General features: G+C 37.9%; 1 protein-coding gene across 1 annotated transcript in view; it reads left to right on the plus strand.

The window, feature by feature from the left end:
• elfn2b (extracellular leucine-rich repeat and fibronectin type III domain containing 2b) overlaps positions 1-23,628 on the plus strand; it is a 44,629-nt gene that overhangs the window by 13,654 nt on the left and 7,347 nt on the right. The window contains exon 3 of the mRNA XM_077619366.1: positions 2,443-2,630. The gene's annotated coding sequence lies outside the window, so the exon portion shown is untranslated. The remainder of the gene's footprint in view (positions 1-2,442; positions 2,631-23,628) is intronic.

A 23,628-nucleotide genomic window follows, 5' to 3' on the forward strand; every position in this document is an offset into this window, starting at 1 on the left:
TCAATATTTAGTATGTATTTACTAAAGAGAAGCCCGTTTTATGCCTCTCGTTTGTCGTCACCACGATGGTGACAAGTTGAAAACATTGGGATGCATTTGAGTGAGATGATACCGTTATACGTAGCTTTATATTCTGCCCTTTTTGGGGATCTGATATTAGTATAGCGTATTTAGTGTTAGGAAATTAATTGAAATACAATTTGGGTGTTTTTTGTGTCAGTCAGTTAGTTGAAACAACATTTCGAGTATGAATCATTAAACCTAAAACTCTGCAAACATTTAATGTAGCCCCCCTTAGACAAAATGTTTGAGGCAAAATGTTTTTATGCTTTATTTGGCTTAGTCACGCACTGTTTACTGAAGATCTAAATCCGTATAAATATATGAATGTGTATTTTATAAATAGTTTTCTGTTTTCACTACTTGTATTGTGTCCGCTCTTTAACTACACAACATAAGAAATTATGTCCCATTTTATCATCATTTTTGTCTTCCATTTATCACTTTAAACAGCACATTTCTTCACCAGAAAAGCACAAAAATTCTCTCTCCTATTAACCAGAATCAGGCGGTTTTAACATCAGTCCATCACACTGCTAGTAAGCAACACAAATTCCAAACATTTCTTCAAGAGATTATAATGTCACAATTCTTTCCAAGTATAACATATACTATAAATTGAATGCAATAGGCGCTTTGCTGGAAAAACAAACAAAATAACAACAACAACAACCTTGTAGTATCAATCTTCAATCTCAGCGCAAAAATTCTTGAAAAGCCATGAAATAGAAAATAGAAAGGGGACCATATTCTTGAACTCAACTACTCTCAGACAGCGAGCGCACACTGGGGAGACACTTTTATTCTGCCTGAACAGTGAGCCTTAAAGCCTGTTTGCATGTAAGACTGTTTGTTTTAGTCCTTAAGTGTGACTGGAGTTTATAAGGGGGCATTCGGGACACAATTCCAGATTACAGTACCTCTCACTTTCACATTTCTAAAACACTTGTGCACACTACTGCTTCACTCTCATGGGTACTGCTGAATTTTCCATAATTATACACACTCATATTGAAACACTCTCCTACATTTTTACATTTTTTTCTTCCTCATATTCTCATGTAAACTAAAATTGCTCTATTGGTATGTTCTCATTCCATTAGTTCATACTACTAACTATACACACTACTAAAACACTTTCATACATTCTATTTAAGGCTCTTAAAAGTACTAAAGAATTTTTTTCTGGCAGTTAACCAATGACTCGATTGAAATGTTCTGGAAAAATAGTACTGAAAGGCTCTCTTATGCACACACTGAAACATGGATTGAAAAAAATATATAAAGAAGATATTTAGGGACGTGAAAAGATTTCAAGAGTGTGAATGTGTGTTATACAGAGCATTCTAATAATAATAATAGTGAAGTAATCCTGTATTAATTATAGACAATTGCCTTCTATTTACAGTAGAAAGTCTGTAAACCTGCACAATGCAGCTCTCCAACCATTTAAATCTGAGAAAGGAGAAGCAGGATCGGTCCAATGTTACTGCTGATAATTGGATGTCACGGTCTTCTCTCTTTGGGTATCTCGAACTGACTTCTGTGTGTTTGAGCGTATGTGTGTATGTTTTGGTTGAGGGCTAAAAATGCTTTCGGGAGGGAAATGGAAAGAAATATAAGAGAAGATGCAGCGGGAATTGCGCCTGCATGTCAGTTTTTGACAGCAATTTGCACAAATTATTCATATAGACCGTTTGGTTGAGGTGTGAGGTGACAGGTGTCCTCATGGACATTCAGAATGTACTATGATACCATGTACCATGATATAGTGAATATACTGTAACTCTACTTAGATGAGGGCATGGCTTCCTTCGTCTGACATCCCCCCTTCTCAGTAATTATAGCTCCATGTGCTTGTTTTCTCTTGTGATTTAACAGGAGCACAACAGATAGTGCTATCATATTGACACGCCACAGCTGTTTTTTCTAGCCTACACGGAATTGGTGTAGATGTGGTGCAATAAACTATCGATGACAGCAGGTTTTTGTTTATTTTTTTATTGTTGTTGCTGTTAAATTCCCATTGTTTTGATGCTGGCAGCATGCTGAATGAATGTTTAGTACATTCACCTCTCAATTCAAATGATCCATTTTTAGTTACTACAAACATGCCATTGAACATTTAATTTCATAACATAACATTGACACAAGTGTACAGTTTTTCCCAGAGCAGTATTGGTAATACTGGTTGATTATTGCTCAATCCTTAGGCAAATCTTATTAGAGCCAAAAAAAATGGTAGGAATTCTCTTTTAACTATACATCCGTAGATTTGAAAAATGATATCAGTGTTGTTTATTTTTTTGGGGAAGAGTCGACCTTTCCCTTAGAACAACAATTCAATTTGATGTTTTTGATCCATTTTGCTTTCGTTTCTAGACTCAACCTGTGATAAAGCACCAATCCTCAGAAGAGAGTTCAAGATAAGAAAGCAGACCGAAGCTCTCCTGACTTGTCCAATCTCTTGCCAACTTTTGGTCAAATCATTTTTTCAATTCTTCATAAGTGATATGCAGCACAGCAGCTGAGCAAAAAGAAGACTGGCATTGCAGAAAACAGAGAAAACGGTAGGACATGTTCCCATTGCCTAATTTTTCTTTTTAAATTTTAACTTTTAACATGCTCTACAACACACACACTGCTAATTAAACCGCTGCTACTAATAATAATATTCATAGCAATAATAAAAATGACAAAAAATGAAGTGAATACAAGTGCAAATTTTTAGTTGTTCCCGAGCCATAGAAATTTAATCAGCAGTCAATCTTCCCACAGTGTCTTATAGTTTTATATTAGGTTTCATTGTAAGTATTGATTGCACATTAATGGCAATTGACTTTAAACTTACAGTGCGGTACTTTGTTTGAGGGCAACAAACGGATTTTCTCAAAGTGGACATTGTCACAGACAAAGATTGGCCCCAGCAGGCAGAAAACCATTAGTTAGTATTGGTGCTTTGCCCAAAGGCATTCATTATAACTTTTTTTATGGCCTTATTGTGCTTATTTCAGTGGCAGGGCTATTATTTGGGCTGACAGCTTTGCACTTACCACTGCTATTGTATCTCGTCAGGCTGCAGTGTTAAAGTGTGCTCTGTGTCAGGCAATGATAACGTAAAAGAAATAATTGTTGTAATTACTTTGTCTTTCTGTTCATTCCGCCCACTTGTGTTAAGAAGAATGTAATGCAAAGCAAACTCTCCCACATATTTGCCTCCTGTATTCTTGAGATAAATTTACTTAGCAAGGTTAGGGCGATTATATGAAAGTGAGTTTAATGCAGTTTTCTGAGAGAGAGATTCAATGTATGGAATAATATTTGCACAATTTATTTGTGTTCCTACATAAATTGATATGTAACAAAAGCAGTTCAGTGGAGACAAACTTTTAAAGCGGATGCACTTTGGTGTGGTATTCTTATCATTTTTCACGTAGTATACATATATATGCAGGATTTTCATAATCTTCTCTTCTACCTGACCATATTTTTTTTGTTGAGCAGAGAATTGTTCCAAATTAAAATCATGCACACACACACACACACTATGTTCTCCAATGTCATATTTGGTTTCAAGCGAGAACCCCATGTGATGCGAATCGCTCGCAACATACTCTCAGGGCCTTGTACTGGTATGCCTGATGTCCCCTCGCATGCACCACCAGTCACTGGTAGATGCAGCCCCACAGGATCACAGAAACTCATTGAAGCTCTGCAAGAAGCATTTAAACATTTCTAAGCATTAAATGGACGACTGGCTTCAGACTGCATTTGAGGATACTCAGCCTTTTGAACGCAGCTCATCAGCTTTGGGGGCTAATTGACTTTGTGTAATGACACAACAAACCGTAATGCCATACCATTTTATCACTGCTTTTTCTGAAGACCTTTAAAGTTCAATTATGGGGGAGTTTTGTTTTCCTGTTGTAATTTTTCATCCCATTTTCAAATTCAAAACACTGGCTGGCATCTAAAATAACATAGTAGACCTCCCTCGATATCAGTTCAGTGGATATCAAAACATGAAACCTGCTGGGCTACTGTTTTCCTTTTGATAATGTGATTCACAATGGTTCAAAAATATGCAGCAACATCTAAAAAACAATGAGACGGTTCCAAGTCACACTGAAAGCCAAGGGACTCCATCATTAAAATGCGCCTTTTTTTCATTGTTTTTGTATTTCTGTTCATTTGTGTGACAAAGAGAGGCATATGGCTGTTTTGCTATAATCTCCCAACCGAAATAAACAGTGCGTCATCTTAAATATATAATTTGTTGTTAGGCAGAATCCCCAAGCTCTTTAACCTTGTCAATCACAATTAAACATCCCATTTACCGTAGACAGCTACCGGGAGTCTTGGGCAGAGAATTGTACTCAGCACATGGAGGGTAAAGAAAGGACAGAGACAGTTTATAACAGTCAATTTCAGACAGACAAAAGTTAAGACCAATGGATTATGAGAAAAGAAGCTTAATAGAGTCATTTGAATTTGCATGAGGAAATTGCATACTCTCCATCCATGCTAATGCCAATCAGCTACAACCTACTTCTTATCTTGTAAGTGAATTAAAAACGTGAGACGGAATCAAATACTTTACATTTATCGAGAAGGCAGACACGTTCGGGCGATTATTTTGCTCCAACCGCAATTAAGCAAAACTGGCTACAAGGAAAGATTACCTGTTTATTTATTGACATTTTTCTGACAGAATAGAGATTAAAACTTACCCCTGCTCAATAACAAAGAAAAAAGAACTATAGAAGTCATAGCTTTTATTATGCACATCATGTATGAATTCATTTTTCTTAGTGCAATTGTAGGCAGTGAGGTCACACCATGCATACTAATGAACACATTATTTTTCCGACTTTAGCAGAAGAGAAACAATTAACAGTTAAAGGCTGCTAATGGGGGCAATTATTGACGGACTTAATGAGATCAAAGAATATTCCAAGTCTGAAACTCAATGATAAGTTACTGTCTGTCTTGTGCAGTGTGAATATGATCATTGCTCATTTTTTACGTGTGCTCCTGGAAAAACTGCAATAGTTTTAGTTCCTTCCTTCCTTGGCATTCACCATTAAGGACATTATGTTTTTACAGAGTTCATTTCAATTTTGGATCATTTGGCAACAGATATGGGTCAGAGAAATACTTATTTTTTTATTCATGGAGTAGTTAACTGTTGGATGTTTTAGGTGCCCTTTCAGTGGAAAGCTAGGGTTTGATCAACATCGATTTATATTCTAAATACAAATTTCTCACCAGTAGTTCAACACACTGTCTCTGACTCCTCTCAGATGCTCTCGTGGAAGGATTCTTCTGGGCTTTTGCACAGCTTTGATGTCTCGGCTGTCTTGAAGTTGAGGCATTTGAAAAGGGTCCCCTTGTTGACCCTCTTTGTATAAAAAAGGAATAGGAAAAATAGCATTATTCAGGTTGTGGAAGTAAAAATGTTCTCTCAGCTAAAAATTGCTGAGGTCTCATGTTCAGTGCATTGTGAGCTGCCACAACTGAGCGTGAAAAAAAAAAACAGAAGCCACCTGATAGTGTAGTGGTTCACCCAGTGCGAATGGTTGTCTGTGTCTATTTTTAGTTTATTCGCTTTTTTTGTGACTCATTTTCTTTTGTACCCTCTAAGTCAGCAAGTTCATGATTAAGACTTGGCTGCGATACATTTAAGGAGAGTAAGAGGCTTTTTTTAAAGCAAGGGACAGCCTGTAAATATCTTCTTGCAGTAAGATAGTGAGAAAAAGAAAAGGCAAAATGCCATGGATGGTGCAAGTGCTTGATCACTTCCATTAAGCCATCAATCTTGTAAATCCCCCTTTAAATACGAGCGGTCGTTCCCAACCTCTGCCTTTTAAATCTATCTGTTATATCAGTTCATTTTGAGCAAATGAGAAGGAGCTTCATCCATTTTAATGTAGTATTCAAATCTCGGCCGTAGGGGTGTAAAAAAAAGTATATACATTTTAACCTTTTGCCTGTCATATAAAATCTGACATAATTTAATAACTATGAACTTTACTGATCATCTGAATTTAAGAGCGATAATAGAAGCGAGGATGAAAATAAAGATCATCATAACCCTAATTTTAATGACCTAAAAAGATATATTTCTTATTTATTGTATTTTATTTATCTCAGGGTAAGGGCCTCATAATGTGCAAATGGCCCAAACATATTTGGTCATAAAATGAGAAAGCTTAAGACATTTTTGAGTAAGGTCGATATATGTTATTATTTGGAGTTCCAAGCAACAAAAGCCTTCATGCCACTGAAGAAAACAACTTCAAAAAGGCAAGGCTGAGTTGGCTGGAAAAGCAGGTCGTCAACAACAAAAGCTTACTGAGTGATTCTCCAGCTAAAAAGACATGAAGGTCAGGACACAACAAGGCTAAACAACTAGCAAGTGAAAAAAAAACACTCACAAAGATGAAACCCATCTGTTCTCAAATAGGAAAAGTTAGAGGAGAACTAAAAAGTGGCTGGACAACAATGTAATTTTACAGGCCATCTACACTAAATATAATGTTGCCATTTCCAAAAGATATCAGTCAATTACACCAAAGAGAAAATATCTAAAATAAAAACTATAATTCCATCAAGATCAATGAATTAAACTGGAGTACCTGGAGAAAACCCACAAAAGGCCAGGGAGAATATGCAAGAGAAATAACACATATGCAGCCAATTGTGCGTGTTACATAAACTGACCCAGAGATGTAATCAGATCAGAATGCTTCAAAAACCAATGCAAAACAACAGCTCTTCAGAAAGAATAAGAAAAGCCATTCCAACTACCTTCCTATGGGAATTTTGCAGCTCCTCTGAGCAGGAGGGTTATTGACTGTTGTTTAGGTTGGAATATTGTACTGAGAATATGTATTGTGTCCCTATGATGTAAATTTCATGCACAGGATTTGATGCTTGTGCACAAATCTCAAGTATGACCAGAGGCAGTGGTACTCAGAAAGCAGAATATCAAAGATCAACAGTGCGTGCATACGCATGTGCCTGCTGACTGCTTGTCACATCCCATATGTATGTATGTGTATGTACACGTGTGTATGTACACGTATGTGTATATGTATGTATACATGTATGTATATATATATATATTTATGATAACTAAACCTACCGCTGGGATCATCTGTAATCTTGTACTCCTTCCTAGCTTCTGTTTTAATCAGATTTTCAGTTTCTCTCTAAATATATGAACACAATCACATACACGTATTTTTCTCAAGGCAACAATACCAAGATATAAGTAGAAATCTTCTTTCTTTTTTTTATCTCTATCTCAGGCCTTGTTCCGGCCCTTCAGATGCTTCATTATTTGTAATGGTTCAAGAAAAGTACACCAAACATTTGCACAAAAGCTTGGAAAAATATATAACGAGCTCCTCATCTTAGATATAAGCTGTTTGAATTGGACCATTCATGTGAGTTTTCTATTGGCTCAGTAAACCTACTTTTAATCCACACAAAAAGAAACATATATATATATATATATATATATATATATATATATATATATATATATATATATATATATATATATATATATATATATTGTACCTACCAATAATGTACATATTGACGTACTCAATCTAAGCGGTAGTAGAGCCATCATATTGCTTTTCCACCATACTCTACTTCCTGATGTGTGAAAGTATAAAGCACTTGGGGCAATGTAATTATGTAAATACATGTGCTCTTCAAGATGTTAAAATGTGTTAAATATTGTTGAAATAACATCTACTTCTACTGATACTCTACATAGAAAGCAAAAACACAAAATTGCTCATGTGTACTCTAAGCTATTTCCTTAATGAGCCTTAAAATGTCAGTTATAATAATAATGAGTTTTCAGGGCCGTAGAGTGGGTTAATTGGCAGTACAGTATATAACACCTAGGGATCCTAATTACCTCGTTCACCATCTCATAGAATGAGTCGCTCACTGATTGTGGAAGCTTCCAAACAAGGTGGGCACCAGCTCATCAGGAGCAATTAGGACAACTCTGCTTCCTCACCCGTATTACCTGCAGCGTAGCAATGGAAATTGCAGTCAATGTTGTGTACTTGGCTTTATCACTACACAACATTATATTGCAATAATAATACAAATAGAGGCGGCCGAGTGGTTAGCGCGTCGGCCTCACAGCTTTGGGGGCGAGGGTCGAATTCCAGGTCGGTCCTCACTGTGTGGAGTTTGCATGTTCTTGTTTACTTGCATGGGTTTTCTATGGGTACTCCTGTTTCATCCCAGGCTGATTGAACACTAATTGACACTGGTCTCCTTGCAGTGGAAAGACAATATTCCTTAGTGCCACTAATCTATTATTATTCTGAGTAGGATACTTTACTATGGGGTTACTTTACTAATAAGAGTTGGCTCGTATTTTTTTGATTGTGGTTTATGTGGAGAGGAAGGTTATTGCTGTAGAACTTTAAAGAAACCATTGCGTATTTATTGACCACGTCTTGAACATATTCAAGGCTACCTAGATAATTTAACCCTGACATGGTTCTTTATGGTAAAAATAGCACAGGGCTAGGTCTCAGACGAGAAATAAGTCCTCATTTAGTGCTCCATTTACCATATAAGTGCAGTACGTGTGACTCGTCATTAAACTTTTTAATAACACCGATACTGAGAAGGGAAACAAAGAGGTGTCATTGCATTGTCTAAGAAAAAATACGGACATTTTTTTTAACACCAAAAGGGCTTGTTCCTTGTGCAGTTTATGACTGCAAAGTTGCTTGTGACTTGGTTGGAAATGTGTATACTTCCTCAAGAGTGGAACCTTACTTCTATGTGGACACTGTGCAGTCCGAAAATGTGAAGAATTTATAAGTATGAATATGTAAATTGTATATTCTGTATACATGGTTTTTATTCATATTTTATGGAACAGGATTGTGTTCAGACTTGCACTGTGGATCGGTGCACATTAGAAAGAGCTCTGACAAGCATCTTCCATTATAATAACATGGTTTATGACTTAATCGACTTGTGTGGCTTGGCTTTTGTTAGCTCTTTGCTTTGGACAACATTCTTCTGTTAAATCTTCCACGTGTCTTGCATCTTTTCTTTATAACTCAGTCTTACGTTTTGGTCATCACTTTACTTTTGCGCTTCATACTAATGTAATTAGTAGTTTTTGCTACATTAATGACTTCTCTGTTAATTTTAACACTTAATTTAACCTTACACTAAATTGCTCGAGGCTGGTCCAAATGTTGCAGACACAATCAAACTTATATTAAATATATAAAATTTTATTCATTCATTCATCTTCCAAATATCTCAGTAGTCTTGGATGATGTTTTTGTTTGCATGCAAGCCAGTTTTATTTGACTAAATACAAGCAACCAAGCGGCAGCCATCATTATCACTTGTGTTACCAATACATGTTGCTATTGTTATCCCACTTTACACATTGTCTTAACAAGCTTCGTTGCCACCACAGGCCATATGCTCACGAGCCTTCATGAATTTTGTATCTAAGAAATGTCATTCGCCCACGCAAAAAAATGTCAGGCATTAGATCATTTCATTGAATTCATTCTGTACTCTTTTTACAGTTCATTGTCACCTGTGGGTTTTAATCTTTCCTGCCCACAACTGAGTTCTCACAATTTCTCTTTATCCATGTGGCACATCCACATCTTTATAGGCTTTCCATCTGCTCTTCTCATTATTCCATCCAGAGATCTTCGTAAATATGCGATGAGGATGCAAATTGGCTTCCTCACGTAGCATCTTCTTTGTTTGACCAACAAGCAACACTGACTAATGAAAGAGAAAAATAATGATGAAGCACAATGTAATGTTGAGGTACACTTCTTAAGGCTCTGCAAAGTGCGTGTAGTTGATTCAGTCTGACTATACTGTATTTTAATATGGTTAAATTGGTTTCAAATTGTATTGGAGTTTGAAAACTTGAAGTTAATTTTGAGTGGTTAACTTTAATTTAAACATTACCTTAACAGCTAATAGTTTTTTTCTGATGGCAACAGCCTGGCTTTGGAACACATCTTGTTTTTTTTATATAATTGTTTACAGGAGGGCATCTAGCATCAGAAAATTGCATTTGAGGGTTCCATTCTTCCATAAAAAGGTGGAAATGTGCAGAAAATGCCCTTATATTTTTTGTCTTGACAAGGTGAGAATGTTTTCACTTTCAGTTTTCAGATTGTCCCCTGAAAATGTGTGTGTGTGTGTGCTGGTGTGTGTGTGTGCTGGTTTGTGGTTTGTAACAAGAGCTTTATTTCTTCAATGACACATTATGTTCAGCTTCTTGCATTACTCTGTGAGGGCTTTTTAGGGGAAGATAAATGGATGCTGGATTAGAGGGGAGTGCTCACAATGAGGAGAATGAGATAATGGGGCAGAAAGACAGGCAGGTGAGACCATCAATTAGGGTTGATTTAGGAGTGGAAATGGAGAGAGGGTGAGGTGAGCTGGGGAGGGAATCAAGTGAGAAAATTGGGGGGAAAAGGAGAGTGAGCCAGGCGCTTTTTGGTGCATGTGCATATGTAGCAGGAGGTTGGTAGCATTGTGTTGTAGAGTTGTGATCATTCTTATGAAGAGGCTCAAGTGTTGCCAAGTCCCATTGCAACACTGATGCTTTAGGGCAGCTGGCACAAACCAGTCGTACACATTACTCAACATTCAACTGATTCTTATTCAAATCAAGCGTCATTGTACCCCTGGAATTGAATTGCAGTGTTTGCATTAACAATTTGAATAAAACAACAGTAAAGATGAAAGTTTAATCCATCTGAATGATTTTCCATTTTGTTATTTAATTCTAGCATAGTGCCTAAGCATATTTTTTCATTTTTAGTTATTTCTTATTTAACTAATTCAATCATTTTCCGTACCGCTTACCCTCATAAGGGTCGTGGGGTGTGCTGCAACTGTAAGCAGTAGGCGACAGACACCCTGAATTTGTTGCCAGCCAGGTTTGGGATCTAGGAGGAAACTTGAGTACCCACAGAAAACCCACGCACGCATGGCCAGACCATGCAAACTCCACACAGCCTGGGATTTAACCCTTGATCTTAGAACTGTGAGGCATATGTGCTAACCACTTGGCTGGCCGCCGGCCCAGCCAAACTATGAAAAAAATATGAATTATAGTATTACTGCTAGCGCTGTCATACAAATTTGATCATTTGAATAAATGAAGGCGCAACATTTTGGCTTCTTCCGTCACATCAGCTCTGACCTGAAAAATACATCACAAACTTCCCTATACTACAAACAGAATGAAATATTACGCAGTTCAAACTATGTGGAAGCAACAACTTTAATTAGTCACTTGGGGAGAGGTTGGCTGACAACAATACTATGCAAGGAGAAATGTAATTATACCTTCTGGACATTTTATGTGAAGCTCATTGTGATTGTATGAGACTTTAGTGGAAATGTGTTTCAGTGAAAGAACACGTCCGATGTTATTAGTGTAGGTTCGTAATCTATAAATAGAATGTGAATTGTTATCAAACCAACAGGTTTACAATCAACCCACAGATAAAAACAGTAACCGTAATGCTACATTCACAGACAGTGGTACCTTGGAGAGCGTCATGGAGTCGTAGATACAGTCCAAAATAAGCAAAATGTTAAATATCTTATTTGGATATAATCAAACAACCCTTAAAATGAAATTTTGCAGGCTATATACTTTCATATATAGAAATTTGAATCCCCCATTCATTAGGCCATGAACCATGACAGTTTGATCCACAATACTTCTTTCTGAACCATGCATTTAGTTGTGTTTTGTATGATTATTAACATCCAATACACCTTTAAAATTATTGAATGTAGTGCATTTATCCTGTTTGCGGTCAGCCTATACATTTTATTGTCGTATTTTTCGATGCTGTTTATTAGTGCTCACTTCTTTGGTTCCGCCCCCTGTAATTGCACGTTTTAAATCTTTCTTCCATCTTTCTCTGCCTGTGCTCCCCAACCTCCATTATCCTCTATTTCGTTTCATCACTTTGTCTCTTAAAAGCTTTCTCTCCGTCCTCCAACCACATTTCATCCACCTCTAATCTTTTTTTTGTTCTTTAGCGCTTACTTTAACTTGCTGTAAATCTTTACCTTTTACACTTTCTCAACCGCTTTGGTTCATTTCTCAAATCATCCCCGCCATTTGCAAAAGAGTTCATGCATTCCTCCAAACAATGTGGATAAATATCTGAATTATTATATGTATTGGATAAATACCATGGATTATTTGAATAATCAAATTCTTGGCTCAAAATCCCAAATCCAGTTCTCAGATTTAAATTCCTGTGCTAATGAACGTCTCTTTGCTATCAGATGGTTAATTTATTGCCAGAGACTGTACAAGACTTATATAACATTTTTATTGTTTATAGTATTTGTTGACCGGCCTTGTCATTCCCATACAAAAATGAAAAAGACAACCCAAACCCAAAAAGAAAAAGAAATAAAGTAGAAATGGGATTAAAGCAGGGGTCTCGAACTCAATTTACCTGGGGGCCGCTAGAGGCCGAGTCTGGGTGAGACTGGGCCGCATCAGGATTTCCACAAGAAAAGCACTGATAAAACTTACCAACGTTATCAAATATCTTTATTTTTTAACAAAAAATAATGAATTAAATAAATTAACTTAAAGATGAATAAAAAAAAAATCAATCAGTAATATAAAACCAAATAATACTAATGAGCATACAGTAGATATACACTGGCTGGCTAAGTAGAGAAAATGAATTATTTTTATTCCGTTTCAAATGTCTGTATTAACAGCTCTTTAACCTTTAACTTTCTGAACTTGAATGGAACATTGAACATGAAATATTCTGAACACGGCTTCTTTTGCCTACTCCTTGCTGCTAGAGACCTGGCAGCGCTTCTTCTCACATAGTCACATTTGGCTTGAGGGAGGAAGCAGTGGAGACCCTCAGTAGAGCTTGAAGATGCTCATCAGTAAGTCTGGACCTGTACTTGGACTTATTGAAGTTCAAGGTGGAGAAGAGCTTCTCACACAAGTATGTGCTCCCAAAAAGGCACATGGTCCGCTTGAACCTTCGGGAAAGTTCAGGGAAGCTGGGGGTCAACTCTCTCAAAAATTGCCCAAGCTTGTCTGCTTCTCCACTCACCTCCCTGAACTTGGCTTTGAGTGCAGAGTTGCACTGCAGGTCAATGAGCTCCATTTGAAGCTCAGGAGGGGCATCTTGCACATCAAAGGAGAAGGGGTCCGCAAAAATTTGAAATGTGGCTTTGTGTGTCTTGAAGTCTGCAAATCTGTGATCAAATTCCTCCTGTAGCTTCGAAATGGCCTCAACATACTTCTCACCACTGAATGGTGTGCCTGCATCCACGAGAGCCTTGCATGCTGGGAAATGGCAAAGGTTTGTCTGAGAGAGCTGGGCTTTCCATAACACAAGTTTAGTGAAGAATGCTCTCACGTTGTCATAGGCAGCACTGACAAGTTGCCCCTGGCCTTGTAGCTTCTTGTTCAGTACATTAAGCTCATGTGTGATATCAACAAGAAAAGCCAAGTCCATGAGCCATTTGGGATCACTTAGCACAGGATCAATCAACTCACAAACGGCGTAGCTAGCTTTGACTGCTGCATTACTGTCTTTGGTAGCCTTCTTGAAGAGATCCTGTTGCCTCAGAAGACGTGTTTTAAGACTGGCAACCTGGTTGGCTCTCTCATCTCCCTGGTATTTTTCGTACTCCTCAGCATGTCTCATAGTACAATTACGTTTCAAATTGTATTCCTTGTGCACCGCAACTTTTTCAGTGTAAATGAGACACGTCGGGGTGCCCCTGTGTTCAACAAAGAAATATTGCACTCCCCACTTTTCTTGAAACTGTCTGTGCTCATCACCGACCTTTCTCTTCATGGCAGGCTTTGAAAGAGACATCTCTGGGGCTCTGTAATATGTTTTTCCACTTGGAATGAGTCTCGGGTTGATCTTTCACATTCAGTCGCGCGGGTTTGTGGCGCATGTGCACTTACGCTCTCCGTTTCAATCGCGGAGATGGCTACAGACACTGACACAGGCTGGATCACGGATCATAGCGCCTCATTCAGTTCTATGCTGAGAGCAGCGGAGGAGTGTGCGCGCCGAGCGGAGTGATCGGCCTCACGGCTTCTCCTCCGCCCAGCTGATTGGAGGAATGAATGAGTGAGTGAGCGAGGCACTGGACAGCCCGGCCGATGTCCCGCCCTCCAGAGCCGTATACCTCACCGTGATTGGTTCATTCAGCTCCGAACCAAAGTTCCCTCTAATTTTTTGTTGGTCTGAGCAGAAAGACAACCTCCCTGAGCGCACTGAGTACCAGTGTGAGCGACATCATCGGTACTCGGATGATTCGCCTAAAGACGTTTCGCCGACGGACGTTTGACAGACGGGCAGGTCGCCGAATGGACGTTCCACCGAACGTTCATTCGGCCGAACGGAGGTTTCGCCGAAACGGGATTCGAACGCTCGCCCCGCCGGATCGTGTGTGTACAAGTTTTTCAACCTCGGCCCGCGGGCCATATACGGCCCATTAGGATTTTTAATCCAGCCCGCCGCCGGTGTTGTCCAAATTATAGTAAAAATCAATGTTCGTCTACCATCAATGGCAGTCCGGGAATAAGCACTCTTGGGCAGGCAGATGTAGCAGAACCGAGCCGTAAAATGACAGCAATCGGGGCAAATCCATCCTAAAACAGCATTTAATGATTAAATACAAATACTGGATGATATCGCGATGGAGGCAAAAAAACGTCTATAGACGTCCATTCGCCAAACGGCTCAAAATGCTCTCAAATTCGGTCAAATCCAGCTGAAAACAGCGTTTAATGATTAAATACAAATACTAGTATTTGTATTTAATCATTAAACTAACAAATACTAGTACGACCTGTCCGTCTGTCAAACGTCCGTCGGCGAAACGTCTTTAGGCGAATCATCCGGTCACGACATCATCATTGCTCGCTATCGGCACACCAGTATCACACCTGCCACAAGCAGGTGCATGTCAATGTTCCCTCTAATTTTTCATGTAAAACATGCTGTAAAACAAGAAAAACATGAGTGGACAGAGCTACTGCCACTGGCTGCCACTTAAACGGCGCCATCATGGGGAAAGGGGTAAAAAAAAAAAAAACCATCGATCTTTCATATTAAGACGGGGGCCGCAAATTATCGTCCCGCGGGCCGCAGTTGGCCCGCGGGCCGCAAGTTTGAGACCCCTGGATTAAAGCTTCTACCAGTCTCGGCTATTGTAAACCAATGATTGAGAACATGGTCTACAAGGGTTGCTCTTATCTCATCAGGAACGCGTATAAATCCTCCCCTTGTGCCTCGCCTCTCAACTCCTACGCCGTGCATCCTGTTCCTCTTCACTCTGGCTGTTGACCTTGTCCATTTCCTTGTCCTTCCATTTTCAAACATTGCAAGGTGTGTGTGTAGTATATAGTAGTAGTATTATATAAGAACACTCATTTTCCTTACTGATATGACATCCAATTGGAACCTAAATTCATCTTTGGCACTCTTTTTTTAAACAAGTGGCAAAATCACACTTGAATGGCACCCAAATCCTGTCAGGTATTTCTATCAAAGCTAACTAATTACCTAGTTACCTCTATTTCTATTGTAAAATCCATAATTTCTTCATTATATCCTCACCGTCTCCTCCTAAACCTCATCTTTTCTTTCCATCTATTAATCTATTCATGCCTTAAGCCAGGCGGTGACCTAATTCAGCAGTGCAAAAGATTTTTTTCACTCTTGTATCCATCACAACAAATGTCAAAAGATCATATAAGGGTTTACCATTTTCAATTTCAAGTCTACATTTGAACTCAAAACTTGACATTTTAAACATAGCCTCTTTCTTATACTTGATATATGGATTTTCTTTAAGAGACCTTGAAAAAAGGCCAATTTTCTTATGCAACATAATCATGTTGCATTAGAAAATTGGCTTTTGTGTTACCACACCCAAAGGATATACCATATACCATAAATATTAGTGTTACTAGGTAAAAAAGACATGCAAACACTGCCTAGTGAGGAGCATCTGGGACCCCATCTCCACTTCACTATTATTATAATGCATGCCTGGGTCTATTGTTGAGACATTTTTCAATAAAGTAAATCAATATGGACGGGGTATAATGTAATTATAATGCTGAGCATGTTTTTTTTACGGATACACTATTGATTTTTGTGTCCAAACACTATTTTCAAGTGTGAATTAATTTAGCCTTGTTTTCATCTTAACATGGAGTCACTTATTTATCTAGATGGAGAGTTTTTTTCCTGCACTATAGTTCCCTCCTACTTTCTGAAAAATAACGATAATAGGTTCAAGCGCAAATAGCATTGAGCAAATAGCGCCCACGCATAACAAGCTCACAAATTTTGGGGGGTCAAGAAATGAAACTGGCATACAGGGAGGAACCTGTAAATAACGAATTAAGTTTGCTGAACAGTCGGAATGATTTTTTTATGAGTGGTTGTGTGTTCTCTTAGCTGAGGTGTTTCAAGAGACATTCAATGAACTGTAAAAAATGTTAAGCCCTAACTTGAGCTCAAAGGCTAACCACTGATTTGTATTTTTTTAGCAAGGGTCTTGTCTTTAATCAACAGAGACCCTTGGTATTTCAGAATGGGTTGGTTTGTAAATACATACTATAACGGCAAGGTAAAAATGGCCATTTGTGTTTTATTGTTACAGTATTTTTTAGAGTCCAATTTATTCTTTCTCTCTATTTCAAGCCACCTGGTCTTCTCGATATACGTACATCTTTGTTCTACTTTGATTCAGAAAATGAAAGATAAGAGAAGAGGAAATGAGGAGAGGAAATATGATGTGTAAAGATTGTTGTTCACATTTTGCAATACAATTAATGTGATATCCAACCAGCCCCGCCCCCCCCCCGAGTAAGTCTCAATGTAGGAAAAGGAAGACATTATACAGTCAGTTTAATGAGGTAACATATCTATTAACTAGCTAAGTCTTCAAGGCTGGATTTAACTAAGCCATCAGAACAAAATGATTTCATTATTTTTAATCTATTTTGCCCTCACGTTAATCCAGTAAAGGCTCCTTTGGTCTCCTACCTTAACCCGACAGTAAACCCTGTTATGGCTTAAACCATTTGCACTGTGTATGCATGCACCAATCCTAAGCTAATATAAAAGCTGCTATGGTCTAGCCTTTCATCAGGTGCCATCATATTGTGCGTTTCTTAATCAGAGAGACATTTAATTAAACACCATTTGATTTTCCCCCATCCAATGGAATTAATTGTTCAATTAAACTGATTCCATTTTGTCTTGATGCCATTTTAACATGAGCAGAATGTTAACACATTCTCACCTCTACTAAAGTTGGAGCACCTTAATGTGAATCCTGACCATGAAAACATAAATATGAATATTAAAAAAATGGCTCAATCAATAAAACATATAATCAAAAAGTTATTGCATTCATTCTAAAAGGTTATTTTACCAAGGAATACATAAGGCAATGCTTTTTAAAAAAAAGATCTTTCACCTGAATTGCCATATACACATGAAAAGTCCAATGTATTTTATTAGTATAAAATGAATACAGGGTTTCTGTATGTAGTTGTAGATGTAGTTTTAAATTTGGATGTGTTACATTATACATGTCTGCAATATGCTCTAAAAGGAAGTCATACATATATTTAGCATGTATCCAGCGATTACATGTTTGTAAATAAATATTTGATTACTGGTATTTCCATCTGTACGCATCGTTAAACTAGTGTGGATGTTCTTTAGAATATCTATTCGGTCAGACTAATGAATTTGCTTCAAACAAAAGTAAACTAGTACATATAAAAAAATCAATGGGACATAGTTCGTTACAGTGTGCACAAGGAGATTTACTCTAATATGAAAACATTGTAATGTTAGTTAAATTGCATGTTATCTTCTACAAATCAATGCATTCTCTCATCTATTGTAACTTGGTTTATAAAGGCGGCTTTTGTTAACCTTTGGCAGTATAATTGATCATGTATTATAAAGAAGAAGAACATCATACACAATATTCACTTCTATTGGATTAAAACCAGATCAGTGAATGCAATTTTGAAAGCATCTCTCAGAGAAGTAAATCCCGCCTGATTAGAGCTTTGCTTCATCCAATGTAAAAGCACTACAAAGGAAATTCTATTAGATGCAACCGGGTCCTCGATTTAAGCACAATTCCCTTGCCAGTTGTCTGCTTTTGGATTTATTCATCCAGAAACCCTTTTCTCATGAACAAACTCAAAATCCTTGAAAAAAAGCAACAAACAGTAGTTAAGGAATATTCATTTAACGAAAAATCATCTTGGCACAAATTGAATTAACATTTTGTATTTTTGTGTGTAGTGTGATTTTTTTTGAAACCACACAGCAAAAACAATGGATAAATTTGGTTTGCACATTGTATACTGAATTTGAAATATTTTTATCTTTCAATGCATGTTGGACAGTTCAGTGCGTCTAACTTTCTCGAAACAATTTTTGCTATGCTCTTTAATTATTGGTTATTATTTTTGCAAAAGTCTCTGAACGAAGGTCCTTAATAAATAATGCTTGAAAGCACTGGACGTGGAAGAACTTCAGTGCTCTGACCTCAACGCCTTTAAAAGCTTAATCCCCCAAACTTTCATAATTTTAATGACAGTTAGGCCTGTTTTTTAAAATTTACGGCATTTAGGTATGCTTGTGTTTGCTTCGCTTGTAGATGCCGTTTCACTACCTCCCTTTTGTGGTTGTCATCATTTTTCAACGGCAATTTACCCTCCCCTTTCCCCATTGAGGCCTCCAAGCACGTACTATTATGATTCCCCACATTTGGCCCTAGCTGTGAGCAAAAACCTATCATGTCCACTTGCCATGACTGACTCTTAAGATATACCTCTTTGACCTTTTTATGACAACCTAAACTTAAGGACGTAAAAGCCTAGCCCTTTAGTCACATCACCCCCCCTTGCATAACGTCAATTGTTCTGGAGACAATGGTACAGCTGTGGATTTACTGTAGGTGGTAGTTTGTTTGATAGGGGAGGTCAAGGGCTCTGCTCCATTTAGTCATAGAGCTCTGAGCCATTTCTCTATCACGCTTCATTGCACTCTATCATATTTGAGATGCATCCAGGAATTGGAGATGTTGCCATGCATGAGTAGCTATAGATATTGGTATCGGACAGCAAAAAAGCAGATGCTGAGCTAAGCAGACAGCAGAAGAAGAGGGTCATTCGTAGTACAATCATTCATTTTCCTGACCGCTTCTCTTCACAAGGCTCGCGTGGGGTTCTGGAGCCAATCCCTGCACGAGACGACAACCATATCACCCTCACACTCATACCTACTGTATTTTGCTGTTTAATATACACCCCCCCCCCCATTTAATATATATTTAATCCACTACGCACTCTTTATGCCGTGATGGGGTGCATCAACGTTTTGCAGACTAAAACTACTCACTGCTCAGGTTAAAACTACTTACTGCTGAATAAAGTCTGACTTGGAATTTTGATGAACTTAAATATCTATAATTATGCCCCCATGAAAACCATACAAATCTTGCCAAAAAAGCTGAGTTGCCGTTTATTATACCTGGGTATATTAAACGGCAGGGGTATATTAAATGGCGCACAAACGGGAGGCTCAAAAAAGCAAAAATCATTTAATATACTATATACCGGGTATATTAAATGGCAAAATACGGTAGGGGGGAAATTTACAGGGTTCAACCAAGCTACCATGCATGTTTTTGAAAGGCGGGAGGAAACTGGAGTTCCTGGGGACACACTAACCACACTTCTGCTGAGAAGGGGCCATAGATATCTTAATTTAACAAGAAAATATATTTTCTTCCTTTAGAAGCTGGACTATGGACCGCAGGTGTATTTACACCAAAAGATGTGCAGCTTTGACTTTGAAATTACATAAATAAGCTGCACGTCATAGCTGTAAATAGTACACTATATAAAGAAAATGACACATGCCTGGCATGGAGGTGGAAGTTCAAAAGACCTTCTGAAGGAGTATACCACAACAAAATATGAATTATAGATCAAACCAGTGAAAGGCAGCTTTTTACACACTGTCCTATTCCATAATTTAACTTTTCTCTCGTATCACACCTCACACATTTCTTCATATTTCTTGACATTTTGCAGTTAATCAGTAGAGCAGAATGAACTTTTAACTAAAGAGGAAAAAAAGGAAAAATACTGATATTTGTTTGTACGACTACATCTTGGGAGCAGCATTTGTGATATGAATGATGCAGTAGATTACATAATAATTACAAACCAATGGGTTATTTTGCTTGTTTTTTTATTTTTTAAGATTTATATGTTTAAGATCTACTTTTAAACTGTTTGGACCAGAAAAAGGAGGGCGAAACAAACACCTCTCCAGATCTATACTAAGTTTACTGCCCATTTATTTATTTCTGCTCTTCTGTTCTCATCTTCCTCATTTATTTATGCATGCGTCTTATTTATTTATATCCTTCTTAGTTTGCTCGAGAGATGTGAATCAAGGTGAGCTAGTCAAAATTCAAATTTATGCACTCAGCAGTGTTAGGAATGGCATACGCCACTGCGAGACGGACTTTTAAGCGCATCAAATAGGTATATTTAAGCTTGGCTGAGCTTTAAGAAGAGACGATTTGTCCAGCAGTGCCGATTTACTGATGTGTAGTACAGCTGCTTTTAGCACACTTCTTCCTGTGGTGAGATTCCCAGAGGAGCTTCATCTGTCTGTAGCCGTGTTGGTTTCATCTGGAAACACCGTGTGAAGTGAAGAGGAAAGAGGGCTTTGCTCACAACCTGGACCTGTCTACACAACACTCCATAATCTCTAGAGATCTGGCCCGGAACACAGCAGCGTAGAGAGGAACAATAACATAATGGTCAAATGGGCTGAGAGAAGAACAAGTAAGATTAAGGAGAGATGCAGAAAAACACGGAGAAATTGATGGACAGGAAGATCACGACTTGTTCTAGGCATTAGAGAAAATGTTCAGAAGGAACATTGCATGGATTCATGGAGACAAGGAAGGGAAATTGCAGAATCTGTTGATGGGGGAAGTATCATTAATTAATATTAAACACAGAGTTGGATCCAGTAAAAAAAAAAGGCCAGACATGATTTGTGTTCTATATATTGTATTTTTATCATTGGATACTTCACATTACTTCAGCACTATTCTATAACTTTTGGGGAATCATCGACAAACTGGAATTTTTTGGGGAAAAGGTTGCATATTTGTTGATCAAAAGGTATTAAAATGCCTCCTGACTAGAAGATTATATGCCATCCTATCACAAAATGTGCTCATTTTTTGGGAAGCGTCAGAAACACTTTAATGTAAACAGAATCTGGAAGAAGACCAGATCAGTTGTCATCATTTTCAATTCACAGATTCATTCATTTATACTTCAGTCTTCTGCGCCGCTTATCCTCTGGAGGGCCGTGAGGGTGCTTAAGCCTATTCAGCTAATTATGGGTAGTAAAGGTACTCAAACAAATGTCGGAAATTATATGAAATATGGAAATTAGGAATCATTAGTAATTAGGAAAGAACTACGGTGAATGCTAAAATACAATTGTTAAATGTTTTAATTTCCTTTCCCAGATTCCTTTTCTTTTTTTTATTTCAATGCCGTGAAGCGTGTCTTAATTTGTGTTTTGTTCATTTTTAAATCAATGTGCCAAGATTCCGGCACTGTTGACGCCTGGGGAAATGTCAGTGTGGCGTGAGCCGTATTTAAACACCCACAAATAAATTCTGAATCATCCTCAAAAAACCTTATACAAATAATTTCATTTTAAATGCAAGTTTCTATGGATTCATATTAACTAGAGGATTGAGTCACATCAAGTACAAGAACTACGATATAATTGCTCTTACGATGTAAAGGGAAAGATGCAAATTTGATGTTTTGGTGTCTTACAGCTCCATTTGTGATAATTTGACCCAAAAGAAAATTCAATGTTATATTCTGTTGATAAGGCTCTGGGTTGAATGCATCATGGTTGCTCCTAATAACACGATGGTTGCTATAAATACATTTCACATCTGGGCTGATAGTAGCTCTGCTCTAGCAGACGTGTTGGTGGAAAATACAATATATGGATAGATTCCAATTCCAACACCTGTCACAGTCAATTTCTGAAGGACCTTATTACTGTGCAAGCAGGAAAATGTCATCATTGTGGCTAATGAATATGAAAGCGAGCTCTGGTTTGATGTGAATGCCAAAAATATTCAATATCATTGACAGCACTCGTAATTAGCAAAACTAATTAATTATACCGTATGCATGACGATCAATAAAAGGGACAATTGAGGTGTAGAGGGGATTTGCAATGAAAAGGCCTACTTTCAATAATAATGTTTTCAGTATTAGGGGGATAGGAACTATCTAAAGAGATTCAGCACTCTGGAATATATAAATAAATGATTGTGTTCAAATATATAAATATGACAACTGTGTTTCTTTGTGACCATCATCACAAATGAACACATGGTAAAGCCTCTGTTGAACCCACTCAAATGTATTTATTTATTTTTTGTGAAGGGAACCAATGGGATTTCAATAGTTTCTATAGTGGCCGATGTGGGCTGACAACCAATTAAGTACAATATTCTGACAGCTAGAAGTGCGAGTAGTCGTTAGTCAAACTCTAAGCACTGACTCTTGTCACCAGGCCTATAAACGCTTTTATACATACGAAAAAGAAGGTTGTTAAAGAGGGGGTGGAAAAGTGCCAGTGAACCACTTTTGTGCACCATCTGTTCATCTTATTCAAGATTTTCACCACTTTGGCTTCAGTGACCTGCTTGGATGACTGTAGCTGACTAAGTAATGGATGGTGTGCATTGAGGTCATTTCAGACAAAAACTTGATGTTTTGCAGCAGCTTTGAAGGGAAATAACTTTGATTTTGTATCGTTTCCAATACTTGTTGAATAGGAACACAGCTCTGAGGTCCTGGATTCAAATCCAGGTCGGTCCACCTGTGTGGAGTTTGCATGTTCGGTGTTAGGCTACACTAAAACTGCAACTTGTGTTGACCCAAATCAGATCATTTCCTTCAGCGAATGAAAGGAAGAAGAAAAAAACAAAGAAAGATTTGACTGACTTTTCCATGAGGTTCTGCCACATACATTTATTCATTTTCCGTTCCGCTTATCCTCACAAGGGTCGCATAAAATCTCATATTTTAAATTATGATCTACAGCAGGCCGCATTTGTATGCAATTTTAAATGACAAATGAATTTATGCAATTAATTTGCATCGCCCGGGCAAAATTGATAGAGGACGGCATGGACGGGTGTGATAGAGCGCCAAAAATTGGGGGTGAACCAAGAATTCAAAGGCAAATTGAGGGATGCTCTCAGGGCAGCTGGTTTGACTTTCGTTTTTCTGCCTGTTAGCTGACCAGACTGAACTAGATTGAAGAAGACAAAGTACTCCAATCAGCGAAAAAGCACAGCGATGGATAACATGTCCGTTTTACA

This window comes from Stigmatopora argus, chromosome 14, assembly GCF_051989625.1.
Source record: "Stigmatopora argus isolate UIUO_Sarg chromosome 14, RoL_Sarg_1.0, whole genome shotgun sequence".
In the NCBI taxonomy this organism is placed as follows: Eukaryota; Metazoa; Chordata; class Actinopteri; order Syngnathiformes; family Syngnathidae; genus Stigmatopora; species Stigmatopora argus.